The sequence below is a fragment of the Pleurodeles waltl genome, chromosome 5 (assembly GCF_031143425.1).
Source record: "Pleurodeles waltl isolate 20211129_DDA chromosome 5, aPleWal1.hap1.20221129, whole genome shotgun sequence".
Classification (NCBI taxonomy): domain Eukaryota; kingdom Metazoa; phylum Chordata; class Amphibia; order Caudata; family Salamandridae; genus Pleurodeles; species Pleurodeles waltl.
The window spans coordinates 1,684,336,517-1,684,357,556 of NC_090444.1; positions in this window are offsets into that span (position 1 = coordinate 1,684,336,517).

The following is a 21,040-nucleotide window of genomic DNA, read 5'->3' on the forward strand; positions in this document are numbered from 1 at the left end:
AACATGTTCTTTGTTTGTGCCTGGCTTTGCTAGACCTTAGGACATTATTACTGAAAAATAACTTCATGGCATTAAACATACGTTCATGCAGGCCAGCGTTAATCAGCTGGCTTAGCAGACTTTCAATTCCGTTTTCTTGTCGAGGGACCAAATTCATGGAACAGGCCCAAAAAGAAATGGAGAATAAAGTTCAGTAAGTCAAGAGTACATGGTTTATCGGCCAATGATAAAAGGGTTCCCAAACAGTTAACTCTAGTTAGAATTAGTCATAGGTATAGCCCTGTGTCACTTACTTTAGGAAACTGCCTGAGCTTACTTTTAACAATTAGGACGCAATGTGACTTAGCACGGGAATAAGGAAATCCTGAACTTAGGATCAAGAACAGGGTTAAAGTTAGTGGAGCAGGTTTTAGTCACGTTCAATTTAACACTAAGACATGATCTAGTTTCTAATAAGCAAAACATATTTTTATGCGTTTTTAGTTTACTTAATGAGTATGTTTAGGTATTTATATAGAATGTATGTTTGAATTGCAATGGTTTTAATTAACCTTGCTAATAAAAATAAACTTTAACTTGAAACTTACCCCCAGTCAATGTCCAGCACGTTCTTGAGGGAAATACTGAGCGGATTTAGAATAGTAATTTTGCCTCCTAGACACTGTCAAGCACCTTCCCTGAGGTAAGTACTTGGTAAAGTTAGAATTTTAAATCTCCCCCAGCCATTGTCAAGCAACTTCCCTGTGGTACTTATTTGGCAGAGTTAGAATCATAAATCTGCTTCTCAGCCACTGTCAAGCAACTACCTTGAAGTAAGTAATTGGCAGAGTTACCATAGTAGTTTTGCCCCAGACACTCTATATCACCTTCCTGAGATAAGTTCCCAGAATTTAGAAATGTAATTTTTCCTCCGAGCCACTATCAGGAACCTTACCAGAGGTAAGTGCTTGACGAAGTTAGAATAGTAAATCTACCATCCAGTCATTGTCTGTCACCTTCCCTGAGTTAAGTATTTGGTGGAGTTAGAATAGTAAATCTGCACCCCAGCCACTGTCAAGCACCTTCTCTGAGCTATGAACGTGAATGAGTTAGAATAGCAATTTTGCCCCACAGCCATTGTCCAGCACCTTCCCTGAGGTAAGTACTTGGTGGAGTTAGAATAGTAAATCTGCCGCCCAGCCATTGACAAGCACCTTCCCTGAGGTAAGTACTTGGCAAAGTTAGAATAGTAAATATACCCAGCAGCCACTGTCAAGCACCTTCCGTGAGGTAAGTACTTGGTAGAGTTCCAATAGTAATTTTGCCCTCTAGCCACTGTCCAGCAACTTCCTGAGGTAAGTACTTTGCAGAGTTAGAATTGTAATTTTGCCTATCAGCCACTGTCAAGCCCCTTCCTGGAGGTATGTATTGGCAAAGTTAGAATAGTAAATCTACCCCACACCACTGTCAAGCACCTTCTATGAGGTAAGTATTTGGCAGAGCTAGGTAAGTACTTTTGCACCCCAGCCGCTGTCCAGCACCTACCCTGAGGTAAGTATTTGCCAGATCTAGAATTGTAAATCTACCTCCTCCAGTCACTTTCCTGAAACCTTTCCTGAGTTAAGTACTTGATGATTTTGGAATTGTAAATCTGCCACCCAGCCACTGTCAAGCGTCTTGTCTGAGGTAAGTGCTTGGTGGAGTTAGAATAGTAATTTTGTCCCACTGCACTGTCCATCACTTTCCCTAAGGTAAGTACTTGGTGGACTTAACATACTAAGGGGGTCATTATGACCCCAGCGGACGGTAAAATGGAGAAAAGTACTGCCAAAAGGCTGGTGGTACTTTTCCCAATATTACGACATTGGCAATTTGGCTCAAGCCAAACTGCCAATGTTCCACACCATCCGCCATGGTGGTAACGACCGCCGGGCTGGAGACTTCAGTCTCCAGCCAGGCGGTCATCACTAGCCTACCTGCAGGATTATGACCCTGCCTACCGCCATGGTTTTTGTGGCAACCTTACAGCCACGAAAACCATGGCGGGAGGCACCATCAGTGACAGGGAATTACTTCCTTGTCACTGATAGGGGTCTTCCCTGCCCCTCTCCCCTCCCCAGGTTTGCCCCAACCCCCCTCCCTCTCCAGACCCCCTTGACATACACGCACCTTCACTCACCAACGTATACATGCATGCACATGCTCATACTCACATTGATCCACGCATGCATACATCCATTCACACACACAGCCACACACACTGACATACATACATGCACACATGCATGCACACAACATAACATACATGCACTCACACAACCATACACACACACACAGACAACACGCATCACACACCCACATACATGCATGCACTTACACACATACTCCCCCCCACAAACACAACGCCCCTACCCCCCCTCCCCTATCGGAGCATCTGACTTAGCTTTTGTGAAGGGGTCCTCCGGCAGGAGACGGAATGGGTGCTACTGCCAGCAGCAGCATCCCCCAGCAGAACACCACCAGGCTGTATCATGGGTCATGATATGGTCTGCGGCGGTCTACTGGTATGGCGCTGCTGCTGGCAGCAGCGCCACCTTACTGCCGTCCGCTGGCATGACCACAGCCGGATTCTCACCATCCTTCTGGCGGAAATCTGGTTATGCTCATAATCCAGCAGACGGCTGATAGCTGCGGCGACAGTCTTTTGCCGGCTGTCGCCTCAGCAGTAGGCAGTATATACTGTCAATGTTATAATGAGGGCCTAAATCCACTGTCAAGCACCTTCCCTGAGGTAAGTACTCAGTTGAATTAGAATAGTAATTCTGCTCCCCAGCCATTGTCAAGCACCTTCCTTTGAGGTACATACTTGGCAGAGTGAGAATAGTAAATCTCTCCCCTCCCAGCCACTGGCCATCTCTTCCCCTGAGGTAAATGCTTGGCAGCATTAGAATAGTAAATCTATCCTCTCAAGCCACTGTCCAACACCTTCCCAGAGGTAAATACTTGGCAGAGTTAGAAGAGTAAGGCCCTCATCATGGCATTGGCGGTAAATCCTCCTAACTGCCGCATTGACAGCCACCAACATACCACAGCGGTGCTGAATATCCATGTTGCATATTATGAGACACACACACCAATTCGACAGAATACTGCCACATACACAAATCTTCCAGTCCAAAGGTCAGTGCTAAAGTGTCGGTATCAGCACCCATACTGTTACACCAACAGAACAACGCCCACCACATCATGACCCACAAACCACCACAGCAGACATTAAATGGCAGTAAACCATTGGCGGTACACATCAGCGCTTAAAATGGCCACCCAAATACTAAACTACACAACATTGGCCAATACCAATTACACACATCTGACACTCATACACACACCAAACCCACCTACCTACAGCACTATGAAACATACACCCACATTACCCACAACCCTTAACAAATACAAATAATTGCCACCAGACTGACACCAAGACCACTGCAACAAGTAGACACATATACCCATACATCCCTCACGCACCCCACGTTGCACACCCAACCACAGTACCCAACACCCTCATACTTACACACACCACACAACACCCCTGTCCCCACAAAGGTACCCCGATTTCACAGATGAGGAGTTGCGGGTCATGGTGGAGGAAATAGTCAGGGTAGAGCCACAGCTGTTTGGAGCACAGGTACAGCAAAAACCCATTGCCAGGAAGATGGAGAGGAGAATCGTGGACAGGGTGAATGCCGTGAGAGAGCGTCCAAGAACAAGGGATGACATCAGGAAGAGGTGGAACGACCTACAGGGAAGGTATGTTCCAGCGCAGCAAGGCACCAGCTCGCCATACAGAGTACTGGCGGTGGACCCCCCACCTCATCCCCCACAGCTCACAGCATGGGAGGAGCAAGTCTTGGCTATACTGCATCTTGAGGGGCTCACTGGAATTGCCGGAGGACTGGACGTTGGTGAGTCAACATTTACTACTTATCACCCCCATAACTGCATGCCATCTCATACCCTCACTCCCATCACTCCACGCCATCCCACACACTGCACCTACACATATGACTCTCCCCAGTGCCAAGCCCTGCATGGACAGCCCTACCCACAAGCCACCAGCACCCCTCCCCCTGCAGAAGGTGAACCACCCCGCAAACGTTCCCTGCAACCCAGACAGAAGCCAGAGACACTTGCCAAGACCAAGACCACCATCAGGAAATGAGAACCTCCTAAATGTCCCCCTTGTGTCTCACCCTGTCACCTTGTCCACTTTGAACTGCCTTTACACCCCTTCCTATGGCCCCTTGGATACTGGATTTGTGCTACAAACAGACTGGAACGATACCCTGTACTTTCCCCTACCATCACCCCATTCCATTGCACTACAATAAACACCCTTGAACACCATTTGAGTGACACTGTTTTATGTGTTGAAATTGTGCATTTATGGGAACAGTCACATCTAGTGCAAATTATCTGAACACTGTGATAGCATGCAAATAATTACCTGTAGCTGTCTGCAGTAAACACATCAGGACACTGTTGTCATATCACCAACATCCGTAGAAGGACAAGCCATAGGTGACAGTACGTTGCGATGCAAAGGACATGAATGGCTTCATGCTACAGCCACACAGAAAACATCAATAGTCAAAGTAATGGTCAGTTGCACTGTCTCACCTGTGTGTCATTGGAAGTATTGAAGTATAACTGATGTTCTGTTGTCCACATCCTCATTCTCTGCCTCCTCATCCTCACTGTCCTCAGGGTCCACTGCTGCCGCAGAGGCATCTCCAGCCCCCTCCTTCTGCAGAAAAGGCACATGTCGTTTGAAGGCCAGGCTGTGCAAATGCAGCACGACACTACTGTCTGGTAGACCTTTTCGGGTGAGTGGCACAGGGGTCCACCTGTCAGATGCAGGCATCTGTTCCTGGCCTTCAGGAGGCCGAAGGTCCTCTTGATTATCCTCCTGGTTCGCCCAGGTGCATCTTTATAACGGTTCTCAGGCCCTGTCCTGGCATTCCTCACATATTCCAAATAGAATCCTATGGGTATAACACTTGAAGGGATACACTGACATACAGTGGGTGGGGACTCTAGCTCACATATTAGCCACACATTGTGCCTCTGTAGTTGGGCCTTCAGATTTGTGATGCTGTTATACCTCTGAACAAAGGCGTCATGCACTGACCCCAGATACTTTGCAGTGATGTGGGAGATGTACTGGTCCGCCAGGCACACCATTTGCACATTCAGTGAGTGGAAACTCTTCAGATTCCTGAACACCTGTTCATTCTGCCAGAGGGGACAAACTCAATATGTGTACCGTAAATGGCCCAATAATATTGGGTATATGTCATACTGCATAGAATCCGGCCTCCACAGTGGCCAAATCTTCCACCTGGGGGAAAGAAATGTAGCTGCACATGTGTTTCACCAAGGCAGACAATATCCTTCCCAGCATGATTAGGAACATTGGCTGTGACATTCCCGCCGGATTTCCCCTGGCCCGGAGAATCCTCCATGGCGGCGCTGCTTGCAGCGCAGCCATGGGGATTCCGACCCCCTTCCCGCCAGCCTGTTTCTGGCGGTTTACACCGCCAGAAACAGGATGGCGGGAATGGGTGTCGTGGGGCCCCCTAACAGGGCCCCATAAAGGTTTACACTGTCTGCTTTGCAGACAGTGAAAATCGCGAAGGGTGCAACTGCACCCGTCGCACCCCTGCAACTCCGCCGGCTCCATTCGGAGCCGGCTTCATTGTTGCAGGGTCTTTCCCGCTGGGCCGGCGGGCGCCCTTTTGGTGGTCGCCCGCCAGCCCAGCGGGAAAGTCGAAATGACCCTCTCGGTCTTTTGACCGCGGAGCGGTCTTTCGACGGGGTTACTTTGGCGGGCGGCGTCCACCACCCGCCAAAGTCAGAATGACCCCCCTAATCCCAAAATGCCAGACAGGCTTCAGAGCTGGTATGGGAGCCTCAACCAACCTGGTAGCTCTGGCCCTGTTGGGAAATAATGCCAGGCTTAAGAACAAAAGGTTATTTGCATGTTTTATTGACCTAAAGGTTGCTTTCGATTGTGTGTCAAGAAGCCACTTATGGGAGAAACTGAAAGGTTGGGGCTTACCCTACAGCCTTCTGAACACAATGATGGACTTGTATACAGGTACTTGGGCACAAGTAAAAATCAGGGAGGGTGCCTATCTTACCAATAGAATCTCAACAGCAAAGAGATTAAAACAAGGGTGCATACTGGCTTTCATGCTGTTCGATTTATACCTAGCAGACATAGCTGAGGCTCTCGCACCCATAAATAGCCACCCGCCAGTACTGACCAAGAAAGGAATTGTATGGGTACAGTTTGCAGACGACATAGTTTTACTTAGCTAAACACCAGTCGGACTACAGCACAGCATTGATGCATTTTACACTTACATTGCAATTCAAAGTCTGGAACTGAATTTAAGCAAAACTAAGGTTGTCCACCTGGTTGATAAGAGGTTTAAATCTTTTTCATGGTTCTTAAATGGAACCTGGGTGGAGGTTGCCCCTACATACAATTATTTGTGTTTCACCATGGATCGCCTTTTGACTTTTAAACCACAGCTTGCTGTTGCTCAAGCTAAAGCCCACTCACGGACCTAAGGCTTTAAAGTATTAAAACAAAAACTGAGTCGTCCGCCATACACTCACCTGCTTTCTGTCATGGCAGCACGGCTAATCCCTACAGTTACATATGGAGCCGAAATCATGCTGGGTAAGGAAGCAGTTTTTTTCAACCAATTCCAGACGAAGGCCTATGAATCGTTTTTTCGGATACCACGATCAGCATCTCCAGCCCAGGTACGCTTAGAATTGGGTCTGAAAAACTATGAATATCAGAGTAAATGTGTCTTTACTAAATTATGCTGTAGAATGCGTGCAGCAGAGGTCGGCACTATCAACAACCTATGTTGGATCGAAATCGAGAAGCAACAGTGTCACAATGACAAAGGCACCTGGGGGCCATCATTTAAACAAAAGTATTAAAGAGCTAGGTCTGCGAGAAGCCTGGGAGCGGCGCCAGGGCAAAGCGGGGTTTTAACGGAAGGCAAACACCATCACCAGGATGAAGTCTCTAATTTCTGACAAACAAAAACTGGCAAGAAGACAACATGCCCGGACTGTGATAACATCATACAAATCTTTACGGGCTCAGGAATGTTTAGCAGCATCCTTCAATCAGTCGTTGAAACACCAGTTTATGCTTTTTCGATTTGGGATGGTGGAAACAAGAGACATTGTCCCTTTATGGAGACAGCAAGCACTGACACAGTCTTGCCGCTTGTGTGGGTATAGACAAGAGTCATTAGAACATGTTCTTTGTTTGTGCCTGGCTTTGCTAGACCTTAGGACATTATTACTGAAAAATAACTTCATGGCATTAAACATACGTTCATGCAGGCCAGCGTTAATCAGCTGGCTTAGCGGACTTTCAATTCCGTTTTCTTGTCGAGGGACCAAATTCATGGAACAGGCCCAAAAAGAAATGGAGAATAAAGTTCAGTAAGTCAAGAGTACATGGTTTATCGGCCAATGATAAAAGGGTTCCCAAACAGTTAACTCTAGTTAGAATTAGTCATAGGTATAGCCCTGTGTCACTTACTTTAGGAAACTGCCTGAGCTTACTTTTAACAATTAGGACGCAATGTGACTTAGCACGGGAATAAGGAAATCCTGAACTTAGGATCAAGAACAGGGTTAAAGTTAGTGGAGCAGGTTTTAGTCACGTTCAATTTAACACTAAGACATGATCTAGTTTCTAATAAGCAAAACATATTTTTATGCGTTTTTAGTTTACTTAATGAGTATGTTTAGGTATTTATATAGAATGTATGTTTGAATTGCAATGGTTTTAATTAACCTTGCTAATAAAAATAAACTTTAACTTGAAACTTACCCCCAGTCAATGTCCAGCACGTTCTTGAGGGAAATACTGAGCGGATTTAGAATAGTAATTTTGCCTCCTAGACACTGTCAAGCACCTTCCCTGAGGTAAGTACTTGGTAAAGTTAGAATTTTAAATCTCCCCCAGCCATTGTCAAGCAACTTCCCTGTGGTACTTATTTGGCAGAGTTAGAATCATAAATCTGCTTCTCAGCCACTGTCAAGCAACTACCTTGAAGTAAGTAATTGGCAGAGTTACCATAGTAGTTTTGCCCCAGACACTCTATATCACCTTCCTGAGATAAGTTCCCAGAATTTAGAAATGTAATTTTTCCTCCGAGCCACTATCAGGAACCTTACCAGAGGTAAGTGCTTGACGAAGTTAGAATAGTAAATCTACCATCCAGTCATTGTCTGTCACCTTCCCTGAGTTAAGTATTTGGTGGAGTTAGAATAGTAAATCTGCACCCCAGCCACTGTCAAGCACCTTCTCTGAGCTATGAACGTGAATGAGTTAGAATAGCAATTTTGCCCCACAGCCATTGTCCAGCACCTTCCCTGAGGTAAGTACTTGGTGGAGTTAGAATAGTAAATCTGCCGCCCAGCCATTGACAAGCACCTTCCCTGAGGTAAGTACTTGGCAAAGTTAGAATAGTAAATATACCCAGCAGCCACTGTCAAGCACCTTCCGTGAGGTAAGTACTTGGTAGAGTTCCAATAGTAATTTTGCCCTCTAGCCACTGTCCAGCAACTTCCTGAGGTAAGTACTTTGCAGAGTTAGAATTGTAATTTTGCCTATCAGCCACTGTCAAGCCCCTTCCTGGAGGTATGTATTGGCAAAGTTAGAATAGTAAATCTACCCCACACCACTGTCAAGCACCTTCTATGAGGTAAGTATTTGGCAGAGCTAGGTAAGTACTTTTGCACCCCAGCCGCTGTCCAGCACCTACCCTGAGGTAAGTATTTGCCAGATCTAGAATTGTAAATCTACCTCCTCCAGTCACTTTCCTGAAACCTTTCCTGAGTTAAGTACTTGATGATTTTGGAATTGTAAATCTGCCACCCAGCCACTGTCAAGCGTCTTGTCTGAGGTAAGTGCTTGGTGGAGTTAGAATAGTAATTTTGTCCCACTGCACTGTCCATCACTTTCCCTAAGGTAAGTACTTGGTGGACTTAACATACTAAGGGGGTCATTATGACCCCAGCGGACGGTAAAATGGAGAAAAGTACTGCCAAAAGGCTGGTGGTACTTTTCCCAATATTACGACATTGGCAATTTGGCTCAAGCCAAACTGCCAATGTTCCACACCATCCGCCATGGTGGTAACGACCGCCGGGCTGGAGACTTCAGTCTCCAGCCAGGCGGTCATCACTAGCCTACCTGCAGGATTATGACCCTGCCTACCGCCATGGTTTTTGTGGCAACCTTACAGCCACGAAAACCATGGCGGGAGGCACCATCAGTGACAGGGAATTACTTCCTTGTCACTGATAGGGGTCTTCCCTGCCCCTCTCCCCTCCCCAGGTTTGCCCCAACCCCCCTCCCTCTCCAGACCCCCTTGACATACACGCACCTTCACTCACCAACGTATACATGCATGCACATGCTCATACTCACATTGATCCACGCATGCATACATCCATTCACACACACAGCCACACACACTGACATACATACATGCACACATGCATGCACACAACATAACATACATGCACTCACACAACCATACACACACACACAGACAACACGCATCACACACCCACATACATGCATGCACTTACACACATACTCCCCCCCACAAACACAACGCCCCTACCCCCCCTCCCCTATCGGAGCATCTGACTTAGCTTTTGTGAAGGGGTCCTCCGGCAGGAGACGGAATGGGTGCTACTGCCAGCAGCAGCATCCCCCAGCAGAACACCACCAGGCTGTATCATGGGTCATGATATGGTCTGCGGCGGTCTACTGGTATGGCGCTGCTGCTGGCAGCAGCGCCACCTTACTGCCGTCCGCTGGCATGACCACAGCCGGATTCTCACCATCCTTCTGGCGGAAATCTGGTTATGCTCATAATCCAGCAGACGGCTGATAGCTGCGGCGACAGTCTTTTGCCGGCTGTCGCCTCAGCAGTAGGCAGTATATACTGTCAATGTTATAATGAGGGCCTAAATCCACTGTCAAGCACCTTCCCTGAGGTAAGTACTCAGTTGAATTAGAATAGTAATTCTGCTCCCCAGCCATTGTCAAGCACCTTCCTTTGAGGTACATACTTGGCAGAGTGAGAATAGTAAATCTCTCCCCTCCCAGCCACTGGCCATCTCTTCCCCTGAGGTAAATGCTTGGCAGCATTAGAATAGTAAATCTATCCTCTCAAGCCACTGTCCAACACCTTCCCAGAGGTAAATACTTGGCAGAGTTAGAAGAGTAAGGCCCTCATCATGGCATTGGCGGTAAATCCTCCTAACTGCCGCATTGACAGCCACCAACATACCACAGCGGTGCTGAATATCCATGTTGCATATTATGAGACACACACACCAATTCGACAGAATACTGCCACATACACAAATCTTCCAGTCCAAAGGTCAGTGCTAAAGTGTCGGTATCAGCACCCATACTGTTACACCAACAGAACAACGCCCACCACATCATGACCCACAAACCACCACAGCAGACATTAAATGGCAGTAAACCATTGGCGGTACACATCAGCGCTTAAAATGGCCACCCAAATACTAAACTACACAACATTGGCCAATACCAATTACACACATCTGACACTCATACACACACCAAACCCACCTACCTACAGCACTATGAAACATACACCCACATTACCCACAACCCTTAACAAATACAAATAATTGCCACCAGACTGACACCAAGACCACTGCAACAAGTAGACACATATACCCATACATCCCTCACGCACCCCACGTTGCACACCCAACCACAGTACCCAACACCCTCATACTTACACACACCACACAACACCCCTGTCCCCACAAAGGTACCCCGATTTCACAGATGAGGAGTTGCGGGTCATGGTGGAGGAAATAGTCAGGGTAGAGCCACAGCTGTTTGGAGCACAGGTACAGCAAAAACCCATTGCCAGGAAGATGGAGAGGAGAATCGTGGACAGGGTGAATGCCGTGGGAGAGCGTCCAAGAACAAGGGATGACATCAGGAAGAGGTGGAACGACCTACAGGGAAGGTATGTTCCAGCGCAGCAAGGCACCAGCTCGCCATACAGAGTACTGGCGGTGGACCCCCCACCTCATCCCCCACAGCTCACAGCATGGGAGGAGCAAGTCTTGGCTATACTGCATCTTGAGGGGCTCACTGGAATTGCCGGAGGACTGGACGTTGGTGAGTCAACATTTACTACTTATCACCCCCATAACTGCATGCCATCTCATACCCTCACTCCCATCACTCCACGCCATCCCACACACTGCACCTACACATATGACTCTCCCCAGTGCCAAGCCCTGCATGGACAGCCCTACCCACAAGCCACCAGCACCCCTTCCCCTGCAGAAGGTGAACCACCCCGCAAACGTTCCCTGCAACCCAGACAGAAGCCAGAGACACTTGCCAAGACCAAGACCACCATCAGGAAATGAGAACCTCCTAAATGTCCCCCTTGTGTCTCACCCTGTCACCTTGTCCACTTTGAACTGCCTTTACACCCCTTCCTATGGCCCCTTGGATACTGGATTTGTGCTACAAACAGACTGGAACGATACCCTGTACTTTCCCCTACCATCACCCCATTCCATTGCACTACAATAAACACCCTTGAACACCATTTGAGTGACACTGTTTTATGTGTTGAAATTGTGCATTTATGGGAACAGTCACATCTAGTGCAAATTATCTGAACACTGTGATAGCATGCAAATAATTACCTGTAGCTGTCTGCAGTAAACACATCAGGACACTGTTGTCATATCACCAACATCCGTAGAAGGACAAGCCATAGGTGACAGTACGTTGCGATGCAAAGGACATGAATGGCTTCATGCTACAGCCACACAGAAAACATCAATAGTCAAAGTAATGGTCAGTTGCACTGTCTCACCTGTGTGTCATTGGAAGTATTGAAGTATAACTGATGTTCTGTTGTCCACATCCTCATTCTCTGCCTCCTCATCCTCACTGTCCTCAGGGTCCACTGCTGCCGCAGAGGCATCTCCAGCCCCCTCCTTCTGCAGAAAAGGCACATGTCGTTTGAAGGCCAGGCTGTGCAAATGCAGCACGACACTACTGTCTGGTAGACCTTTTCGGGTGAGTGGCACAGGGGTCCACCTGTCAGATGCAGGCATCTGTTCCTGGCCTTCAGGAGGCCGAAGGTCCTCTTGATTATCCTCCTGGTTCGCCCAGGTGCATCTTTATAACGGTTCTCAGGCCCTGTCCTGGCATTCCTCACATATTCCAAATAGAATCCTATGGGTATAACACTTGAAGGGATACACTGACATACAGTGGGTGGGGACTCTAGCTCACATATTAGCCACACATTGTGCCTCTGTAGTTGGGCCTTCAGATTTGTGATGCTGTTATACCTCTGAACAAAGGCGTCATGCACTGACCCCAGATACTTTGCAGTGATGTGGGAGATGTACTGGTCCGCCAGGCACACCATTTGCACATTCAGTGAGTGGAAACTCTTCAGATTCCTGAACACCTGTTCATTCTGCCAGAGGGGACAAACTCAATATGTGTACCGTAAATGGCCCAATAATATTGGGTATATGTCATACTGCATAGAATCCGGCCTCCACAGTGGCCAAATCTTCCACCTGGGGGAAAGAAATGTAGCTGCACATGTGTTTCACCAAGGCAGACAATATCCTTCCCAGCATGATTAGGAACATTGGCTGTGACATTCCTGCTGCCAAGCCCACTGTCACTTGGAAAGAACCAGTTTCCAGGAAATGGAGCACTGATAGAACCTGCACAAGAGGGGGGATCCCACTGGGATGATGGACAGCTGATATCAGGTCAGGCTCGAATTGTGCACACAGCTCTGTGATTATGGCCCAATTCAGTCTATAGGTGAGTATAATGTGCCTGTCCTCCAGTGTAGCCAAGTCCACAAGAGGTATGTACACGGGTTTTGGCTTCTCCTCCTATTCATCCGCAATGGTAGGCCATCAAAATTTGAAGAACCGCCTGTCCTGTATCTAGGCACAGGAGGAAGTAAGGTAACTCCACGGACATTGGTCATAGTGGCGGAAGGCAGTCTTGCATGGCTGTGCAATTCTTCATTAGCTAATATGGGTCTCTATGGAGTACAGTGGCCAATGGGGATCAGCGGCGGCGATGACGGTGTACACTGCCGCGGATGTGACCGCCATTTTCTGTCTATAACCTCACTTGATTCCTGACTTTCCACAGGAGAACACCTACACTGCGTGTGCTGCTGTGACCTGTGTGTGAAACCTATAATGGTCCGTGTGACCGGGGAAAGGGCCCCTGTCTTCACTTCGGAGGAGTTGGAGCACTTGATGGATGGGGTCCTATCCAAGTATGGACAGCTGTATGGGCCTCCACACCAACAGGTGAGTACACCTTGGGCACGATGCATGTGAGAAGGTTGCATTGAGATGTGTGTGCAGGTATCGTGTCATTTGGGGGAGATGTCTGTTGGTAGTGTACATGGTTGGCGCAGGGGATGTGTGTGCCAATGGAGTTGGAAATGGGATTTGTGGGCCATATGTGTGACAGGCTGGATTGTATGTGTAATGGTGTCCTCCTGTCTGCATTCCCTTTGCAGGTCAGCGCCTATCAAAATAAGGGATTGTGGCATGCCATCGCGATTGAGGTGCAGACCCTTGGGGTCCACAGCAGGTGGAGCACCCGCTGCAGGAAATGGTGGGAGGACCTGAGGCGCTGGGCACGGAAGACCGCAGAGGCCCAGCTGGGATGGACTCCCAACGAGGAAGGGGTGCTTGTCAGAACCTGACCCCCCCTGATGGCCCGCATACTGGCGGTGGCATACCCAGAGCTGGATGGACGCTTGAGGGCATCACAGCAGCCACAAGGGGGTGAGTATAGTGGTTGTTACTATAATAATTGGTAGGTTGCATGGGATCTGGCTGGTGGGTGTGAGTTAGTGGGTGCCTCTTAATGTCTTAATGCCAGGTCAGAGTTTGCAGCGTGATCCAGCTCAACGGTAATGGGTGTATAGCAAATGCAGGTAACCTAGCTTGGTTGCATTCCATCTCAGTCAGGGCTTTGTGGGTTCCAGGAGGGGTGCAGTTGGCAGTGGTTGGCCCTCATCTTGCTGTGGCATCTAGCCAATCGAATGCCAGTGCAATGCATAGTGCTCATTCCTGATGCCTGTGTGTGACGGTACTGTGTATGCCAACTGTGGTGTTGGTGCTGTAATTGACACAGTGCTCCCTTTCTATCCCTCCCCCTCTTTCTCCTTCTGTCATCCTGTTCATGTGTGTATTAGCATTATCTGGCAGAGGAGCAGGGGCACCGGCGACAGAGGGAGCTGCATCCCACGGGACACAGGAGGCAGAGTCAACCAACGCGAGGGAACCAGTGGGATGGAGGGTGAGGGGAGCAACACAGCGGAGACAGGAGGTGACAACACAGACTCAGATACCTCCTCCGATGGAAGCTCCCTGGTGGTAGTGGACACCTCTGTGACCACCCAAGCAGTAGGTACAGCCGCCACCCCCGTACCAGCACCACCCTCCCAGTAGCCCCTCACAGAGTTGACCGTGCCTGCTCACCCAGGAGGGTGGGCATCTCCTCCGCCCTAGGCACCTCAGGCACTGCCCCAGTGAGCCCTGCTGCCCTGAGTGAGGAGGCTATTGACCTCCTGAGATCCATCTCTGTAGGGCAGCCAACCACTGTGAATGCCATCCAGGGGCTGGCATCCCAGATGCAGCAATGCAATGCATTCCTGGAAGGCTACCACGGTGGATTGGCAGCCCAATAGAGATTAATTCAGGCGTTTACCTCCTCTCTGATGGCAGCCATAGTCCCTGTTTCTACCGTCCCCCTCCAACTACCACTTCTCAGTCCAAGTCTCCTCAAGCCCAACCCATCCAATGCACACATACAAATGAGCATGCACACAAGACATCACACAAGAGTGGCACAGTCAAACAAAAGCACCACACTTCAGTCCACAAGTGCTCACACAAACACCAGATAGTTGCACACATATCCACGTCCACTGCCTCCCCTGTCTCCCCCTCCTCCTCCTCCACCTCCCTCATAGTCACATCCACACTCACACCTGCCTGCACTGCTTCAACAGCCACCACCAGTATCACCACACGAAGCAGCACACACACCTCACTAGCAGACACCTCCACAACATCCATCCACGCGTCACCTGTGTCCTCTTTCACCCTGCCTGCCCCCCTCCTAAAGGACACAAACACAGGCACTCAGACACCCAACAGTGATCACATTAGCACTTTGCCCATGCACCTGCACCCAAGTCCAGCAGACCTACTCCTCCAAAAAGCACTCCCTCAACCTCCACTCCCATCCCTCCTTCCACTTTCCGACCCAACGCCCCTAAGAAGCTTTTCCTTGCACGTCTTGACCTCTTCCCTCCCCCTCCCCCTGTCCTGCCCGTAAGAGCAGGGTCCCAATGACCCAGCCCAACACCTCAGCCAAAAAGTCCATGGGGACAGTGGAGGCATCTCCTAGTCATGGAGGCAAGACAGTGACTCCACCATCCAGGAAAGGGAAGGATCCCACTCCACCATGCAGGAAAGGGAAGGATCCCACTCCACCATACAGCAAAGTGAAGGATCACACTCCTCCAGCCAGTAGGGTGAAGGTTCCCACTCAACCACCAATGCAAGAAAAGGTTCCCACTCAACCACCAATGCAAAAAAAGGTTCCCACTCAACCACCAATGACAGGCAAGAAGCCCTCACCTCCAGCGGGGACACAGCAGCCCTCACCTCCAGCAGAGACTGCCCAGGTAAAACCTCCCCCAGATGAGACAATACAGCCCTCACCTACAGCTGTGACACAGCAGCCCTCGCCTCAAGCAGAGGGCATGTAGGCCACCCTCCAGGGACTGTTGTACAAGGAGCCCCCTCTAGGATAAGTGTGCAAGTTCCCCACCTCAGAGACTGTGACCTTGCACTCCCCAGCATTGGGAAACGGCCATGAAGCCCCCTCCAGGATCAGTGGGCACGTTCCCCACCTCAGTGACTGTGACCTTGCACTCCCCAGCATTGGGAAATGGGCATGGAGCCCCCTCCAGGATCAGTGGGAAAGTTCCCTACTTCAGCTGAGGTGCCCCCCTGCCCCTCTTCCCCCTCAGATGCCTGTCCAATCTTGTGATGTTGCCCCTGCACAGTTTTGTGCGTAGTCAGGATCAAGTTGGGGCTTGGACTGTGCCCTGTGGCCATGTGGGCCTTATGGACCTTGGACTGAGCATTGGCCCTTTCTGGACAATTGTTTGTGTCTATTTGTTCTAAAATTGGTTCATATGGTGGCTTTTGCCTTGCAAATATCTTTTCAGTACTTCCGACCTCTAGTACTTCTATTATTATGCTGTGTGTTTACAGTCTGCAGCTAGTTGTGTGTATAGTGTGTCTGTGTGAATGGTGTGTATTGTGAGTGTATGTGTCACTCTCCTTTTCTCCCCTCCCTCCCTTCTGTGCTAGGTGGCTGTACTCACCGTCGTCGTGTTCATCGACGTTGGTGTTCCAAGGGGAGCATGGCGTAGAAGAGCATCGGGAAGACTTGAAGTTCTGGTTCCATGGTGGCGTTTAGCTTCTCTGTGTCTCTGTTGGTGAGTCCTTGGTCTTCTGTGATGTGTTTCCCCCAGACTTTTGATGGCGTTGCTACCGCCTGGAAATCGCAGCGGTTTGCTGTGTCATAATGTGGTGGGTGGTACCTTGGCTTCCCTCTGGCTGTTGATGGCTGCCGCCGTGGTGCGTGGTGTTAACCCCCTGCCGGATGGTGCCATGGTCTTAATTTAGCAGTAATTACTGCTAGCCTATTGGCGATATTACCGCCACTTTAACAGTCACCGCTAATGTCATCATGACCACCTAAATGTCCTTCCTTGTCACTGTTCAGCACCTCCTCTGAGGTAAGTACTTGGCAGAGATAGAATAATAATTTTGCTCCCCAGGTACTGTCCAGCACTTTTCCCAAGGTACACTTATTGAAGTTGGAGAAATATTTGGTTCATGCAGTTACTGTATGCTTTCTTTGAATACATTTTGTTTGTGAAAAGAAAAAGAGAAAATTATCTGCAACGCTTTGCAATCTTTTGTTTTGTTATTTCCAAAGTAACTTCTAATATCACTCATGCATTCATTCAAGTAAGCGTTATTTCGGTAACTAGTACCATAAAAGCACAAAACATACATGAAGAAAACCATCATATTTCATATACATTAAAAAATAAGATAAAATACATTTGATAATAAATACTACTGGGCCCAGAACGTAAACATAAAACTGTGCACAGAATATTCTGGCACCATATACATAAAAAGATGTACATAAGAGATTTTAAAAAGTTATAAATCCGTGCAAAATGCATTAGGTTGTTCAGTGATCAACACCAAATACAGTACTGAGAGGAGAAGCACTTCCCTAGATGATCTACAGAGTTGACTGCAAATTCGCAGTTTTGGACCACAGATCCAACACAGTCACTGCACAGCTTCTTTGGCCCAACACACATTGGTATTAGAGATACACACACTAATTAAGAATTCATCCATGAAATGTGCTGATCCATGTCCGTTACTGGGAAGGAAATCTACAATTTTGTAAAATGATCCATACAAGGCAACTCCACATGAAGAAGATGACATCTTTGCTCTATTGGTCCACGTAGCTCCAAGAAATTTAGCGACAGCAGTAACTAAAACATGGTCAGTATCTGATTTAAGAATTCATAGAGCTGTGGCAGACCTATGGACACTCAGCAGCCAGCAGGCAGGTGCAAGTCACTTCCTGCGAGGGATTACATAGGTGGGGCAGACAGAAAATACATGGGGCACATTTTCAATAGGGGCCTTACAAGCTGGACAGACCATACTTCTGAGACATGACCAACTGCTAGTGAATGATCTTAATGGTAGGGTTCCTACACGGAATTGGAAGTACAGCTTCCTGTCCTTGGGGGTCATGATTATATCCCAAAATACCTCTTAGCTATGTGCATCATTCAGATCAATAAAAATATGAGAGAGCTTAGAATGGATTGCTACATGCAGTTCTTCAGAATATACCATCTTCCAATACTTATTTTTAAAATCAAGCTTTGAGGGAAAGGCGGCAGTAGTTGGGCAATCCCAGAGCTCGCACCATCAAAGCGAATACAGTGAAGCCTCGACCTATCTAAGCTAGGGGATACTAAGAGAGCGATCAGCTTCTGTTATGGCTTGGAGGGCTTCAGTGTATGAGGCAAGCTACGGAGTAGTTCAGAGCTGTCTCCAAAACAGGAGAGGACGTAAACGAGCTTTAGAGCCTATTCCCTTGATGCCCAGGTCCTTGAAAAGAGGAAACAGGGGGTACTTGATGGTAGAGAAACAAGTTTCCTTAAAAAGGTATTTTTGACTGTAGATATTTATTTAGCTTTGACATAGCCCCACAGCTCCACACCATATAACGTGGAACTAACAGCCTTAGTCTCGTAGATCTGAAATGTGGGCAGATCGGTTTGGCATATGAGGTGCTAAAGTCCTTGACTAAAACCCCAGTGTACTGTTTTTGCTTCAGCATCACCTTGGTGATATGGTGTTTCCAAGACAAATTTTCAGATATTGTTAAGCCAAGGTAACCAAAAGATTTCACCTTTTCAAGTGGCGTGCCTCCTTGTATGATTTTTGGGGGTTGAACATTATCAGTTTCATTTTGGAGGTATTGATCTCCAGTCCCTGCGAGAGACAGAACTCATCCAGTCGATTTAAGAGTTTCTGTAAATCACTGGGGGTCTTGGAGATTAAGAGAGTGTTGTTTGCAAACAATAATAAGGGAACTTTTCGTGCACCTATTAATGGTGCATCTGCCTCCACCATAGCTAAAAAGGGGACAATGTCATTTATATACAATGAAAATAAAGCTGGAGCAAGGATGCATCCCTGTCATACTCCCCTTTGTACTGGGATTTTGTCAGTAAGCTGCCCCTGATCCCCTCAGCTGACGCATGCATAAGTATCCTCATGGAGATGTATAAGTAAGGAAAGGAGGTGGGGAGGCATTGTCAAGTCAAAAAGGACTTCCCACTGTAGGAAAGTACCATCTTGCCTGGCATGTTATCCCCATTTTTCTTGTATATATGTTGGTTTTTGCCTGTGTCACTGGGATCCTGCTAGCCAGGACCCCAGTGCTCATAAAGTGTGCCCTGTATGTGTTCCCTGTGTGGTGCCTAACTGTATCATTGAGGTTCTGCTAATCAGAACCTCAGTGTTTATGCTCTCTCTGCAGGCTAGTGACTAATTTTACCAATGATGATTGGCACACTGGGACACCCTTATAATTCCCTAGTATATGTTACCTAGGTGCCCAGAGTATTGGGGTTCCAGGAGATCCCTATGGGCTGCAGCATTTCTTTTGCCACCCATAGGAAGCTCAGACAATTCTTACACAGGACTGCCACTGCCGCTTAAGAGTGAAATAACGTCCACGTTATTTCACAGCCATTTTACACACACTTAAGTAACTCATAAGTCACCTATATGTCTAACCTTCACTTAGTGAAGGTTAGGTGCAAAGTTACTTAGTGTGAGGGCACCCTGGCAGTAGCCAAGGTGCCCCCACATTGTTCAGGGCAATTTCCCCGGGCTTTGTGAGTGAGGGGACACCATTACACACGTCCACTACATATAGGTCAATACCTATATGAAGCGTCACCATGGCAAATCCGAACATGGCCATGTAACATGTCCAGGATCATGGGGTTGGGGGGACAATTCCATGCATCCCCGGGGCTCCATCATAGAGCTCGGTACTGCCAAACTAACTTTCCGGGATTTTCTCTGCAGCTACCGCTGCTGCCAACCCTCAGACAGGTTTCTGCCCCCTGGGGCCTGGGCAGCCCATTCCCAGGAAGGCAGAACAAAGGATTTCCTCTGAGAGAGGGTGTTACACCCTCTCCCTTTGGCAATAGGTGTGAAGGGCCTGAGAGGAGTAGCCTCTCCAGGCCTCTGGAAATGCTTTGAAGGGCACAGATGGTGCCCTCCTTGCATAAGCTAGTCTACACCGGTTCAGGGATCCTCCCAGCCCTGCTCTGGCGCGAAACTGGACAAAGGAAAGGGAAGTGACCACTCCCCTGAGCAGCACCTCCAAGGGGAGGTGCCCAGAGCTCCTCCAGTGTGTCCCAGACCTCTGCCATCTTGGCACCTCAGCAGGTGACGTCAGAGACCCCTCGTGATAGGTGCTTACCTTTCTCTGTAGCCAATCCTCCTCTGAGGGCTATTTAGGGTCTCTCCTGTGGGTATCTCAACAGATGATGAATGCAAGAGCTCACCAGAGTTCCTCTGCACTTCCCTCTTCGACTTCTGCCAAGGATCAACCGCTGACTGCCCCAAGACGCCTGCAAAAATGCAACAAAGTAGCAAGAAGACTACCAGCAACATTGTAGCGCCTCATCCTGCCGGCTTTCCCGACTGTTTCCTGGTGGTGCATGCTCTGAGGGTTATCTGTCTTCACCCTGCACTGGAAGCCAAGAAGAAACCTCCCGTGGGTCGACGGAATCTTCCCCCTGCCAACGCAGGCACCAAACTTCTGCATCACCGGTCCTCTGGGTCCCCTCTCATCCTGACGAGCGTGGTCCCTGGAACACAGGAGCTGGATCCAAGTGTCCCTGACAGTCCAGTGGCCCTTCTGTCCAAAGTTGGTGGAGGTAAGTCCTTGCCTCCCCACGCCAGACAGTAATCCTGTTTACTGCGTGAACTGCAGCTGCTAGGGCTTCTGTGCACTTTTGCAAGACTTCCTTCATGCACAGCCTAGCCCAGGTCCCCAGCACTCCGTCCTGCATTGCCCAACTCTCTGAGTTGGACTTCGACTTCGTGGGACTCCCTTTTGTTGTGCTGAGTCGACCGTCATGCTCAGATCTTCTGAATGCCTGTTCAGGTGCTTCCGCGGGTGCTGCTTGCTTCTGCATGATCTCTGCGTGTTGCT